The sequence below is a fragment of the Artemia franciscana genome, chromosome 9 (genome assembly GCF_032884065.1).
Source record: "Artemia franciscana chromosome 9, ASM3288406v1, whole genome shotgun sequence".
Lineage (NCBI taxonomy): Eukaryota > Metazoa > Arthropoda > Branchiopoda > Anostraca > Artemiidae > Artemia > Artemia franciscana.
In genome coordinates, this window is record NC_088871.1 from 2,602,055 (window position 1) to 2,613,830 (window position 11,776).

The window sequence follows — 11,776 nt, forward strand, 5'->3', positions numbered from 1 at the left end:
CCATTAAACATCTCTCTGGGATTTTGTAGTAGCCTGCCAGTTCTGCTAGCCAGCAGACGATTTACAAAACTTACTAAGGGGCCTGAGAGGGGGGATTGTAAACCTCCTGTTGAGGATTTTTGACTATAGAGGTTGTAATGTTGCCCTTTTCTGCTTCCCTGCCTTTCGACTCAAAAAAGGACGCCAAAATGGAAGTAATAAACATTAAGTAAATGCAGGTCGTAACACTAGATATTAGCCTCAAAAAGGCTCTGTAGTCTTTAAAATTTAAAGTATCCAAATAAAATTTGGATACTTTAAAACCTGAAAAAAATGAGAACACAGTAAGATCTAAGAAAAAAAACAAACTTATGCATGATCTCCCTCCAAAATTAATGAAAGTTCAATCCTGTCCAGGTAAAAGTTCAAAAAGATTTTAAGGCATTTATTAGGTTCTCAAATACTAACTTCACAATTTATATTGGATGCAGACACCTTGCATAAACTATATAGATTTTTTCTAAAAGAAATGAATTTCTTGTGACCGTCAAAATTTCTTGCTATCGTCATAATAAGCAAATCTGCATGTTTTTCTTTCTTGTCATTCGTCATATTCGTCATTTCTTTCTTGTGATCGTCATATTAAGCAAACCTGCATATTTTTCTTTCTTGGCATTCGTCATTTCTTTCTTGTGATTGTCAAAATAAGCGAAACTGCATATTTTTCTTTCTTTTCATTGGTCATATTCGTCATTTCTTTCTTGTGATCGTCATAATAAGCAAACCTGCATATTTTTCTTTCTTGTCATTCGTCATATTCGTCATTTCTTTCTTGTGATCGTCATATTAAGCAAACCTGCATATTTTTCTTTCTTGGCATTCGTCATTTCTTTCTTGTGATTGTTAAAATAAGCATACCTGCATATTTTTCTTTCTTTTCATTGGCCATACTCTTCATTTCTTTCTTGTGATCGTCATAATAAGCAAACCTGCATATTTTTCTTTCTTTTCATTGGTCATATTCGTCATTTCTTTCTTGTGATCGTCATAATAAGCAAACCTGCATATTTTTCTTTCTTGTCATTCGTCATATTCGTCATTTCTTTCTTGTCATCGTCATATTAAGCAAACCTTCATATTTTTCTTTCTTGGCATTCGTCATTTCTTTCTTGTGATTTTCAAAATAAGCGAACCTGCATATTTTTCTTTCTTTTCATTGGTCATATTCGTCATTTCTTTCTTGTGATCGTCATAATAAGCAAACCTGCATATTTTTCTTTCTTGGCATTCGTCATTTCTTTCTTGTGATCATCATAATAAGCAAACCTGCATATTTTTCTTTCTTGTCATTCGTCATATTCGATATTTCTTTATTGTGATCATCATAATAAGCAAACCTGAATATTTTTCTTTTCTTGTCATTCGTCATAATCGTCATTTCTTTCTTGTGATCATCAAAATAAGCAAACCTGCATATTTTTTCAGCTACGTAGTTCAACATTGCTAATAATTGAACAAACATTTTTTGTCCTTAAACAAGAGCGTATTTTGAAGCAATTTTTTGCTGTATTTTGACATTTTGTGGCATTCTGTGCTGTAAAAATATTTTTGACAACACTTTACAAGTCCTAGCTCCAAACAAAAATTACATTTTCAGCCTTTAGTTTACAAGGTTTATATATCTTATGCTGGTTGCCTTGGCAAATATTGGAAATTGGTTTACAGTCCGTTAAGAATGGGTATTTATGTCCTTCATAAGGTTATACTACTATTTATTTTTTCTATATCGTAGGTAAACATTGCCTATTCCTTACTTAACGCTTGGCCCGCACTTGTAACACTTAATGTTGGACACATGGTGGCTGATCACTTATCTGTGTTCAGGTGTGATTAATAATTTGGTTATAGTCACAGCTTAGATACCATACAGTTATGAAAACTCCTATCTTGCCCATGAGAAGCTTTTGGTATAGAGCTCTGAACTTGGCGCCTCCTCAAAGCCCGCGCTCCGACGCGTAGATCGTACTACAACACCATAGGCAAGAACGCAATTTTGTTTTGTTGCATACACAGCTTAGATACCAATGCCAGTTTCCTGTTACCAATTAGATACCACTACCAGTTTTCTGTCTCCAGCCGCTAGCATCGCTACCGCGCACTGTGTCCCAAAAATAAATCCGGTTTTCATAACTGTATTGGTATATAAGCTGTGGTTAAAGTAAAGAAATTGTACTGTAGTATGAAGTGATTTTTTGATGGAAATGGGGTAATTTGCTACTCAACCTGGAATATTTCCGTCCTCTTAGATGAGGCACCATAGTTATGGTGCCTCATCATAATGTTATTATTATTATGTTATATATGTTATTATTCCAAAGTGTCCCAGACTTAATCCTGTTTTTTTTTCATGGGTCAAATGATGACGCTACTCAAAAAAGGGAATGACGACATTCTTTAATGAAATCAGCTGTTATATTTCATCTTTTCATTTCTGAAAATATTTCTTTCTTATTCTTACCTTATTCTCCTAGTGAATCAAGAAAAATAAGTATAAAATGCAAAAAGGGGTTGATAAACATGGGATGGACTCGGTATTAGTGGAAATTAAAAAAAGTAAAGTCTGTGTCGGCTTTAATTGTTTTACAGGCATTGTTTTTGAACCAAGGTGCAGCTAGAAAATATAAAATTATATTTTATAAAAATATATCATAAAAGTAAAATTTAAATAAAATATAAATAAAAAAATAAAATAAAAAGAAAATATGTAAAAAAAGAGATAATAAAGTTAATTATATAATAAAAATAAAATATAGTGAAAAGAGAAATCATCAATGTGATTTCTCTTCATCAATGTTATATATATATATATATATATATATATATATATATATATATATATATATATATATATAAATTTTTATATATTTTTATATCTATCTATATATATAAAAATAAGTTGTTTGTCTGTGTGTCTGTCTACTGACGTCATGTTTGTGCGTCGACTGACGTCATGTTTGTCAACTGACGTATCTATATCTATCTATATATATAAAAATAAGTTGTCTGTCTGTCTGTGGATGTGTGGATGGATGTGTCAGGTGACGTCACCTGAAAAAACTGGATTAGGTGACGTCAAAACTGAAAAAACTAAAAAAAGGCAAAAACTACAAAAAAAACTAAAAACTAATAAAAAAAATAAAAAAGCTAAAAAACTAAAAAAACTATAAAGGTAAAAACCAATAAAAAACTAAAAAAAAAAGTGAAAAAACTAAAAAAAGGCAAAAACTACAAAAAAAAACTAAAAACTAATAAAAAAAGTAAAAAAGCTAAAAAACTAAAAAAACTAAAAAAACTAAAAAAACTAAAAAAAGGTAAAAAACTAAAAAAAATAAAAAATAAAAAAAATAAAAAATAAAAAAAAACTAAAAAAAAGGAAAAAACTGAAAAATAAGCTAAAATAAAGGTAAAAACCAATAAAAAACTAAAAAAAAAGGAAAAAACTAATAAATGACGACACTCAAAGAGAAAGCGACCAGGACATGTACACCGGGATACAAATGACGACCGGGACACAGGGAATATAAATAACGACCGGGACACAGGGACACAACTACAACGGGGACACCGGGGGAAACAGGGGGATATAAATGACGACCGGGACAAAAAAAACTAAAAAGAAATAAAAACTAAAAACTAATAAAAAAAACTAAAAAATCTAAAAATCTAAATAAGCTAAAAAAGAAAAAAAAAGGAAAAAAATAAAGGAGAAAAACAAAACTAAAAAACGAATGTATATACAGACCGGGACACCGGGATACAAATGATGACCGGGACCCGGGACACAGGGAATATAAATGACGACCGGGACACAGGGACACAACTACAACGGGGACACCGGGGGAAACAGGGGGATGTAAATGACGACCGGGACACCGGGACAGGGAATGGTCGATTAGCAATCACCATCAACAAAGCTCAAGGGCAATCATTAGAATCATGAGGTATAGATCTGAATACAGATTGTTTTCCCATGGACCATTATATGTTGCATGTTCAAGAGTCGGTAAACCTGACAATCTATTTATATGCAAAGACAATGGGACAGCAAAGAATGTTGTATATTCGCAAGTTTTACGTAGTTAAAACCATATATATATATATATATATCTATATTCACAGGTGGGACATAGGGACACAACTACAATGGCGCGTAACTATTATGGCGCGTAACGACTTACGCGCGCGGGGGGGCTTGGGGGGGGGCGCGAAGCGCCCCCACCAACTAGGTGTTGGGGTGGCGCGAAGCGCCACCCCAACAGCTAGTATATATATATATATAAATAATCTATATATATATAAATAAGTTGTCTGTGTGTCTGTCGAGTGACGTCCCTGTCCGCATATGACGTCTGAATTATTTCATCACATACCAATTCAAAAATGAATGTATTCAAGCCGAAGTAGCTCAGTTATATAACTACCTGTGTTGGTGCAGTGGGTTTGACCTTAGCGTGGTAATATGGGACCCAGAGATCGAACCATGCTGCAGGAATGCACTACAGGGCCGACGCAGGGACCTTAGTAGTCAAGAAGCATCATTAATCCGATACAAATACAGTAGCTCAGTTGGTAAAGCGTTATGTTCCAGGTTCTAGGTCCGAGAGGTTCCAGGTTCGAACGTTGGCTTTAACATTAATACAAAAGAAGAAAAAACTAAAAAAGAAAAAAAAACTAAATAAGGAAAAAAACTGACAAATAAAGGAGAAAAAGAAAACTAAAAAAAAATAAAAAAATAAAAAAAAAAAATAAAAAAGGTAAATGTATTCAAGCCGAAGTAGGTGAGTTGGTAAAGCGTTATGTTCCAGGTTCTAGGTTCGAGAGGTTCCAGGTTCGAACCTTGGCTTTAGCATTAATACAAAAGAAGAAAAAAACTAAAAAAGAAAAAAAACTAAAAAACAGGTAAAAACTATTAAAAAAAACAAAAAAAAGCTAAAAAAACTAAAAAAAACTAAAAAAAGGTAAAAAACTAAAAACTAAAAAAGAAAAAAAGCTAAAAAAAACTAAAAAAAGGGTAAAAACAGCAAAAAAACTAAAAAGAAAAAAAACTAATAAAAAAAAGTAAAAACTGAAAAAGAAAAAAAAACTAAAAAAAGGAAAAAAATGAAAAATAAAGGAGAAAAAGAAAACTAAAAAAATAAAAATAAAAAAAACTAAAAAAGGTAAAAACTACAAAAAAACTAAAAAGAAAAAAGAAAAAAAACTAAAAAGCTAAAAAATAGGTAAAAACCAAAAAAAAAAAAACTAAAAAGAAAAAAAGGAAAAAAAACAAAAAAATTATTTCATCATATACCAATTCAAAAACGAATGTATATACAGACTGGGACACAGGGAATATAAATGACGACCGGGACACTCAAAGAGAAATAACAGACTGGGACACCGGGACACAAATGACGACTGGGACGTGTGTGTCGACTGACGTCATGTTTGTGTGTCGACTGACGTCATGTTTGTCGACTATAAATGACGTCTTGGACACAGGGACACAACTACAACGGGGACGCCGGGGGGCACAGGGATATATATAAATGACGATGGGACAGAGGGAATGTTTGATTAGCAATCACCATCAACAAAGCTCAAGGGCAATCATTAGAATAATGAGGTATAGATCTGAGTCGGTAAACCTGAAAATCTATTTATATGTACAGACAATGGAACAGCGAAGAATGTTGTATATTCGCAAGTTTTACGTAGTTAAAAACATATATATATATATCTATATATATATATAAAAATAAGTTGTCTGTGTGTGTTTCTGTCGAGTGACGTCATGTTTGTGTGTCGACTGACGTCATGTTTTCGACTGACGAAATTAATGACCGGGACATCGGGACACAAATGACGACCGGGACACCGGCACATCTTCTATATATATAAAAATAAGTTGTCTGTCTGTGTGTCTGTCTGTGGATCAGGTGACGTCATGTTTCTGTATTGACTGACGTCATGAAATTAGTTGTCGTCATTTTTGCTTTGACGGTGACGTCATTCAAGATATTTAAGACATATGTTCACGTAGAAATCTATTAATGTTTAAGTTTACAATGACTGATGAACTTACCATGGCAAAAGCCGATGAAGATGCTCAAAGAGTCTATGCCAAAAAACTTGCTGCTGATAGAGAAAGTCAGAAAAGAAAGCGTGCCGAGGAATCAAAAGAACAGCAAGGAAACAGGCTTGAGGCTGATAGAGAAAGAAAGAACAGAAAGCGTGCCGAGGAATCAAAAGAACAGCAAGGAAACAGGCTTGAGGCTGATAGAGAAAGAAAGAACAGAAAGCGTGCCGAGGAATCAAAAGAACAGCAAGGAAACAGGCTCGAGGCTGATAGAGAAAGAAAGAACAGAAAGCGTGCCGAGGAACTACCAGAGCAACGCGGAAGCAGACTTGCTGCTAAAAGAGAAAGTGAAAAAAGAAGGCGTGCCGAGGAATTACAAGAACAGCAAGAAATCAGGCTTGCTGCTGATAGAGAAAGTAAGAAAAGAAAGCGTGCCGAGGAATCACAAGAACAGCAAGAAATCAGGCTTGCTGCTGATAGAGAAAGTAAGAAAAGAAAGCGTGCCAAGGAATCAGAGCAACCTGAAAGTTATCGCCTGGCATTCAGGTACAACCCAGTCGATGATTATAGCTTGAGTAGATGTGTTCAAATCGGGACAATGTCTAAAATTTGTCCCTATTGCAAGGCCTTGAAATTCAATGGTGAAACAATGGGAATGTGTTGCGCCTCAGGAAAAGTTAAACTTCCTCTATTGGCTGCACCACCAGAGCCATTGAAGACGAATGAATGCTTGCCTGAAAAATTCTAATTTATGGGCATTAGCATTTGCAATCACCATTAACAAAGCTCAAGGTCAATCATTAGAAAAATGTGGTATAGATCTTAATACTGATTGTTTTTCCCATGGACAATTGTACGTGGTATAGATCTTAATACTGATTGTTTTTCCCATGGACAATTGTACGTTGCATTTTCGAGGGTCGGTAAACCTGACAATCTATTTATATGCAGCAACAATTGGACAGCGAAGAATGTTATAAAAATAAGTTGTCTGTGTGTGGATCTGTGGATGGATCAGGTGACGTCATGTTTCGGCTGACGTCATGAAATTAGTTGCCATCATTTTTGCTTTGAAGGTGACGTCATTCAAGTTATATAAGACATATGTTCGCCGTCATGTTTCGGCTGACGTCATGAAATTAGTTGCCATCATTTTTGCTTTGAAGGCGTGACGTCATTCAAGTTATATAAGACGTATGTTCGCGTAGAATTCTATTAATGCTTAAGTTTATAATGACTGATGAAGATGCTCAAAGAGTCTATGCCAAAAAACTTGCTGCTGATAGAGAAAGTCAGAAGAGAAAGCGTGCCGAGGAACTACCAGAGCAACGCGAAAGCAGACTTGCTGCTAAAAGAGAAAGTGAAAAAAGAAGGCGTGCCGAGGAACTACTAGAGCAACGCAGAAGCAGACTTGCTGTTGTCAAAAATCAGACAATACAACTCATGTTTCCAAATGACGTCGTTTGGAGCCCAAATCGAAAATCCAGATCAATTTATGTCTACTTTCAAGGTAAAAGGGCAAATTTATCATAAAGCAGGGTCCCTTCTACCATTCTCAGGCGAGAATCATAAATTTTTACAATTGTACTTCATCAGTGATAGAAATTCTGAATTGATACATTTACAGAATGGTCAACGTGTTTATTTCACGGAAACCAACGTGCAACAAAGAGTCCTGAATCCACCGGATACAACATTAACAGCTTTTTTTTCGCTTTGCAAAAATGATTCTTTTGCGAAAAAACTGCTGTATACTGAAGTGCCTTCGTATTACACGTGGAATACTAAAAATAAAGTATTTGAACGTCGAAAACAGGGTAAGTCAGTCGACGGCCAACCTACCATCTTCAAAGATACCACGATAGGAAGACTCTACACCGTTCACCCCAATCAACATGAATGCTTCTTTCTACGCCTGCTTTTGGTGAATGTACCCGGTCCGACATCCTTTGAGTATTTGAGGACTGTAAATGGTACTATACATGACACTTACCGTAGTGCATGCCAAGCTCTGAATTTATTGGAGAATGACCAACACTGGGATAACTGCATCAATGACGCGTGCGAAACGTCAACCCCAAGTCAAATTCGTGCATTGTTTGGCATCATTTTAACAACTTGCTCTCCATCAGCTCCTACAGATTTATGGGAAAAATATAAGTCAAAAATGTCCGAAGATATACTTCATCGAAAACAGTTAGAGACGTCAGACATGACTTTTGATTTTACACCAGAAATTTATAACTACACTTTAGTTGTTATAGAAGATTTTTGCATAAGTATGGCAAACAAACCTCTTCAGGGTTTGGGAATGCCTTCACCTAACCGTATCGCTGCTGTTTCGACATGTGTAGAATTGGATCGTGAACAAAGTTACAGTACGAGTGATCTATTGTCGTATGTACAAAATAACATTTCCAAGTTAACGTCGGAACAAAAAGACATTTACGATACGATAATGCATTGTGTCGATAACAACGTTGGAGAAATTTTCTTTTTGGATGCGCCAGGAGGTACTGGTAAAACGTTTGTGATAAAACTGATTCTGGCATCAATTCGATCTAAAAATGATATAGCGTTGGCAATTGCGTCGTCCGGAATAGCCGCAACATTGCTGCCTGGTGGAAGAACTGCTTATTCCGCTTTGAAATTGCCTCTGAACTTGCATTCTACAGAAACTCCCACGTGCAATATTTCCAAATCATCTGGGATGGGTAAAGTATTGCAGCAATGCAAACTTATTATTTGGGATGAGTGCACAATGGCACACAAAAAATCGCTCGAGGCTCTGGATCAATGCTTGAAAGATTTGCGAGGGAAGTCGAAACCCTTTGGCAGCACCTTAATATTGCTTGCGGGAGATTTCAGGCAAACATTACCTATAATACCTAGATCAACTCCTGCAGACGAAATGAATGCTTGCCTGAAAAATTCTAATTTATGGGCACACGTAAAAACATTAAAATTAACTACAAATATGCGTGTCCGATTGCAAAACGATGACTCTGGTCAAACATTTTCAGATCAATTGCTGGCAATGGGAAACGGAAAGCTCCCAGTAGACTCAATTTCAGGACATATACAACTACCTGCTGATTTCTGTAATTTAGTGACCTCCAAAAATGAATTGATTGAAAAAGTATTTCCGAATATTCTAAAAAATTATAAAAATAATAAATGGCTAAGTGAAAGAGCGATTCTCGCACCCAAAAATATAGACGTCCACGAAATCAACAATATTGTTTTGACCAAGATTCAAGACCAGGCAGTCCTTTACAAGTCAGTCGACACAGTTTTGGAACCAAATGAAGCGGTTAATTATCCATCTGAATTTTTAAATTCCATAGATCTTTCAGGGTTTCCACCACACGTGCTACAACTAAAAATAGGCGTACCAATAATATTGTTACGTAACATAAACCCACCAAAGCTTTGCAATGGCACTCGACTTGCCGTAAAAAAAAACAATGGAAAACCTAATAGAGGCCACAATCCTGACAGGGCCTTTTGAGGGTGAGGCTGTTCTTATTCCTCGCATTCCCATGATTCCAACAGATCTGCCTTTTCAATTTAAAAGATTGCAATTCCCAATTCGATTAGCATTTGCAATCACCATTAACAAAGCTCAAGGTCAATCATTAGAAAAATGTGGTATTGATCTTAATACTGATTGTTTTTCCCATGGACAATTGTACGTTGCATGTTCGAGGGTCGGTAAACCTGACAATCTATTTATATGCAGCGAGAATTGGACAGCGAAGAATGTTGTATATTCTCAAGTTTTACGCAGTTAATTTGTATTTCGGAACCAAATGAAGCGGTTAATTATCCATCTGAATTTTTAAATTCCATAGATCCTTCAGGGTGTCCACCACACCTGCTACAACTAAAAATAGCTGTACCAATAATACTTTTAAGAAATATCAACCCACCAAAGCTTTGCAATGGCACGCGACTTGCCGTAAAAAAAAAAACAATGGAAAACCTAATAGATGCCACAATCTTGACAGGGCCTTATGAGGGTGAGGCTGTTCTTATTCCTCGAATTCCCATGATTCCAACGGATCTGCTTTTTCAATTTAAAAGATTGCAATTCCCAATTCGATTAGCATTTGCAACCACCATCAACAAAGCTCAAGGGCAATCACTAGAAAAATGCGGTATAGATTTTAATACAGATTGCTTTACCAATGTACAATTGTATGTTGCATCTTTGAGGGTCGGTAAACCTGACAATCTATTTATACGCACAGACAATGGGACAGCGAAGACTGTTGTATATTCACAAGTTTTACGTAGTTAATTTGTATTGTATCTATCTATCTATCTATCTATATAAAAACGAGTTGTGTGTATGCATGTTTGTTTGTTTGTAAAAAGAGCGTTTGCATATGACGTCATTATTAGTACATACGGCTTTGTATATTGACAGACAATGGGAAAGCCAAGAATGTTGTATATTCGCAATTTTTACGTAGTTTGAAACACATATATAAATCTATCTATATTCACAGGTGGGACACAGGGACACAACTACAATGGCGCGTAACTAATATGGCGCGTAACTAATATGGCGCGTAACTAATATGGCGCCTAACTAATATGGCGCGTAACGACTTACGCGCGCGGGGGGGCTTGGGGGGGCGCGAAGCGCCCCCACCAACTAGGTGTTGGGGTGGCGCGAAGCGCCACCCCAACAGCTAGTCTATATATATAAAAATAAGTTGTCTGTGTGTGGATCTGTGTGTGGATCAGGTGACGTCATGTTTGTCCGCATATGACGTCTGAATTATTTCACACTAATACAAAAGAAGAAAAAAACTAAAAAAGGTAAAAACTACAAAAAAAACTAAAAAGAAAAAAAAACTAAAAAAGCTAAAAAACTAAAAAAAACTAAAAAAAGGTAAAAATCTAATAACTAAAAAAAAACTGAAAAAAATAAAAAAAGGCAAAAACTACAAAAAGAATAAAAACTAATAAAAAAACTAAAAAAGCTAAAAAACTAAAAAACTAAAAAAAACTAAAAAAAGGTAAAAAACTAAAAAAAACTAAAAACTAAAAAAGAAAAAAACTAAAAAAAAGGAAAAAACTGAAAAATAAAAGAGAAAAAGAAAACTAAAAAAATATGAATAAATATATATAAAAATAAGTTGTTTGTGGGTTATGTCTGTCTGTCTGTCTGTCGAGTGACGTCGTGTTTGTCCGCATATGACGTCTGAATTATTTCACACTAATACAAAAGAAGAAAAAAAACTAAAAAAGGTAAAAACTACAAAAAAAACTAAAAAGAAAAAAAACTAAAAAAGCTAAAAAACTAAAAAAAAACTAAAAAACTAAAAATATATATATATATAATATATATATATATATATATATATATATATATATATAATATATATATATATATATATATATATATATATATATATATATATATATATGTTTTTAACTACGTAACAGGGGGATATATAAATGACGATGGCGACTCAGGGAATGGGCGATTAGCAATCACCATCAACAAAGCTCAAGGGCAATCATTAGAATCATGAGGTATAGATCTGAATACGGATTGTTTTCTCATGGACCATTATATGTTGCATGTTCAAGAGTCGGTAAACCTGACAATCTATTTATATGCACAGACAATGGGACAGCAAAGAATGTTGTATTCGCAAGTTT

The 11,776-nt window shown here is 34.8% G+C and overlaps 1 protein-coding gene across 3 annotated transcripts in view; it reads left to right on the forward strand.

Annotated features, from left to right (window-relative positions):
* Positions 1-11,776, forward strand: part of LOC136030876 (zinc finger and BTB domain-containing protein 41-like) — a 51,914-nt gene that overhangs the window by 25,882 nt on the left and 14,256 nt on the right. The window lies entirely within an intron of this gene.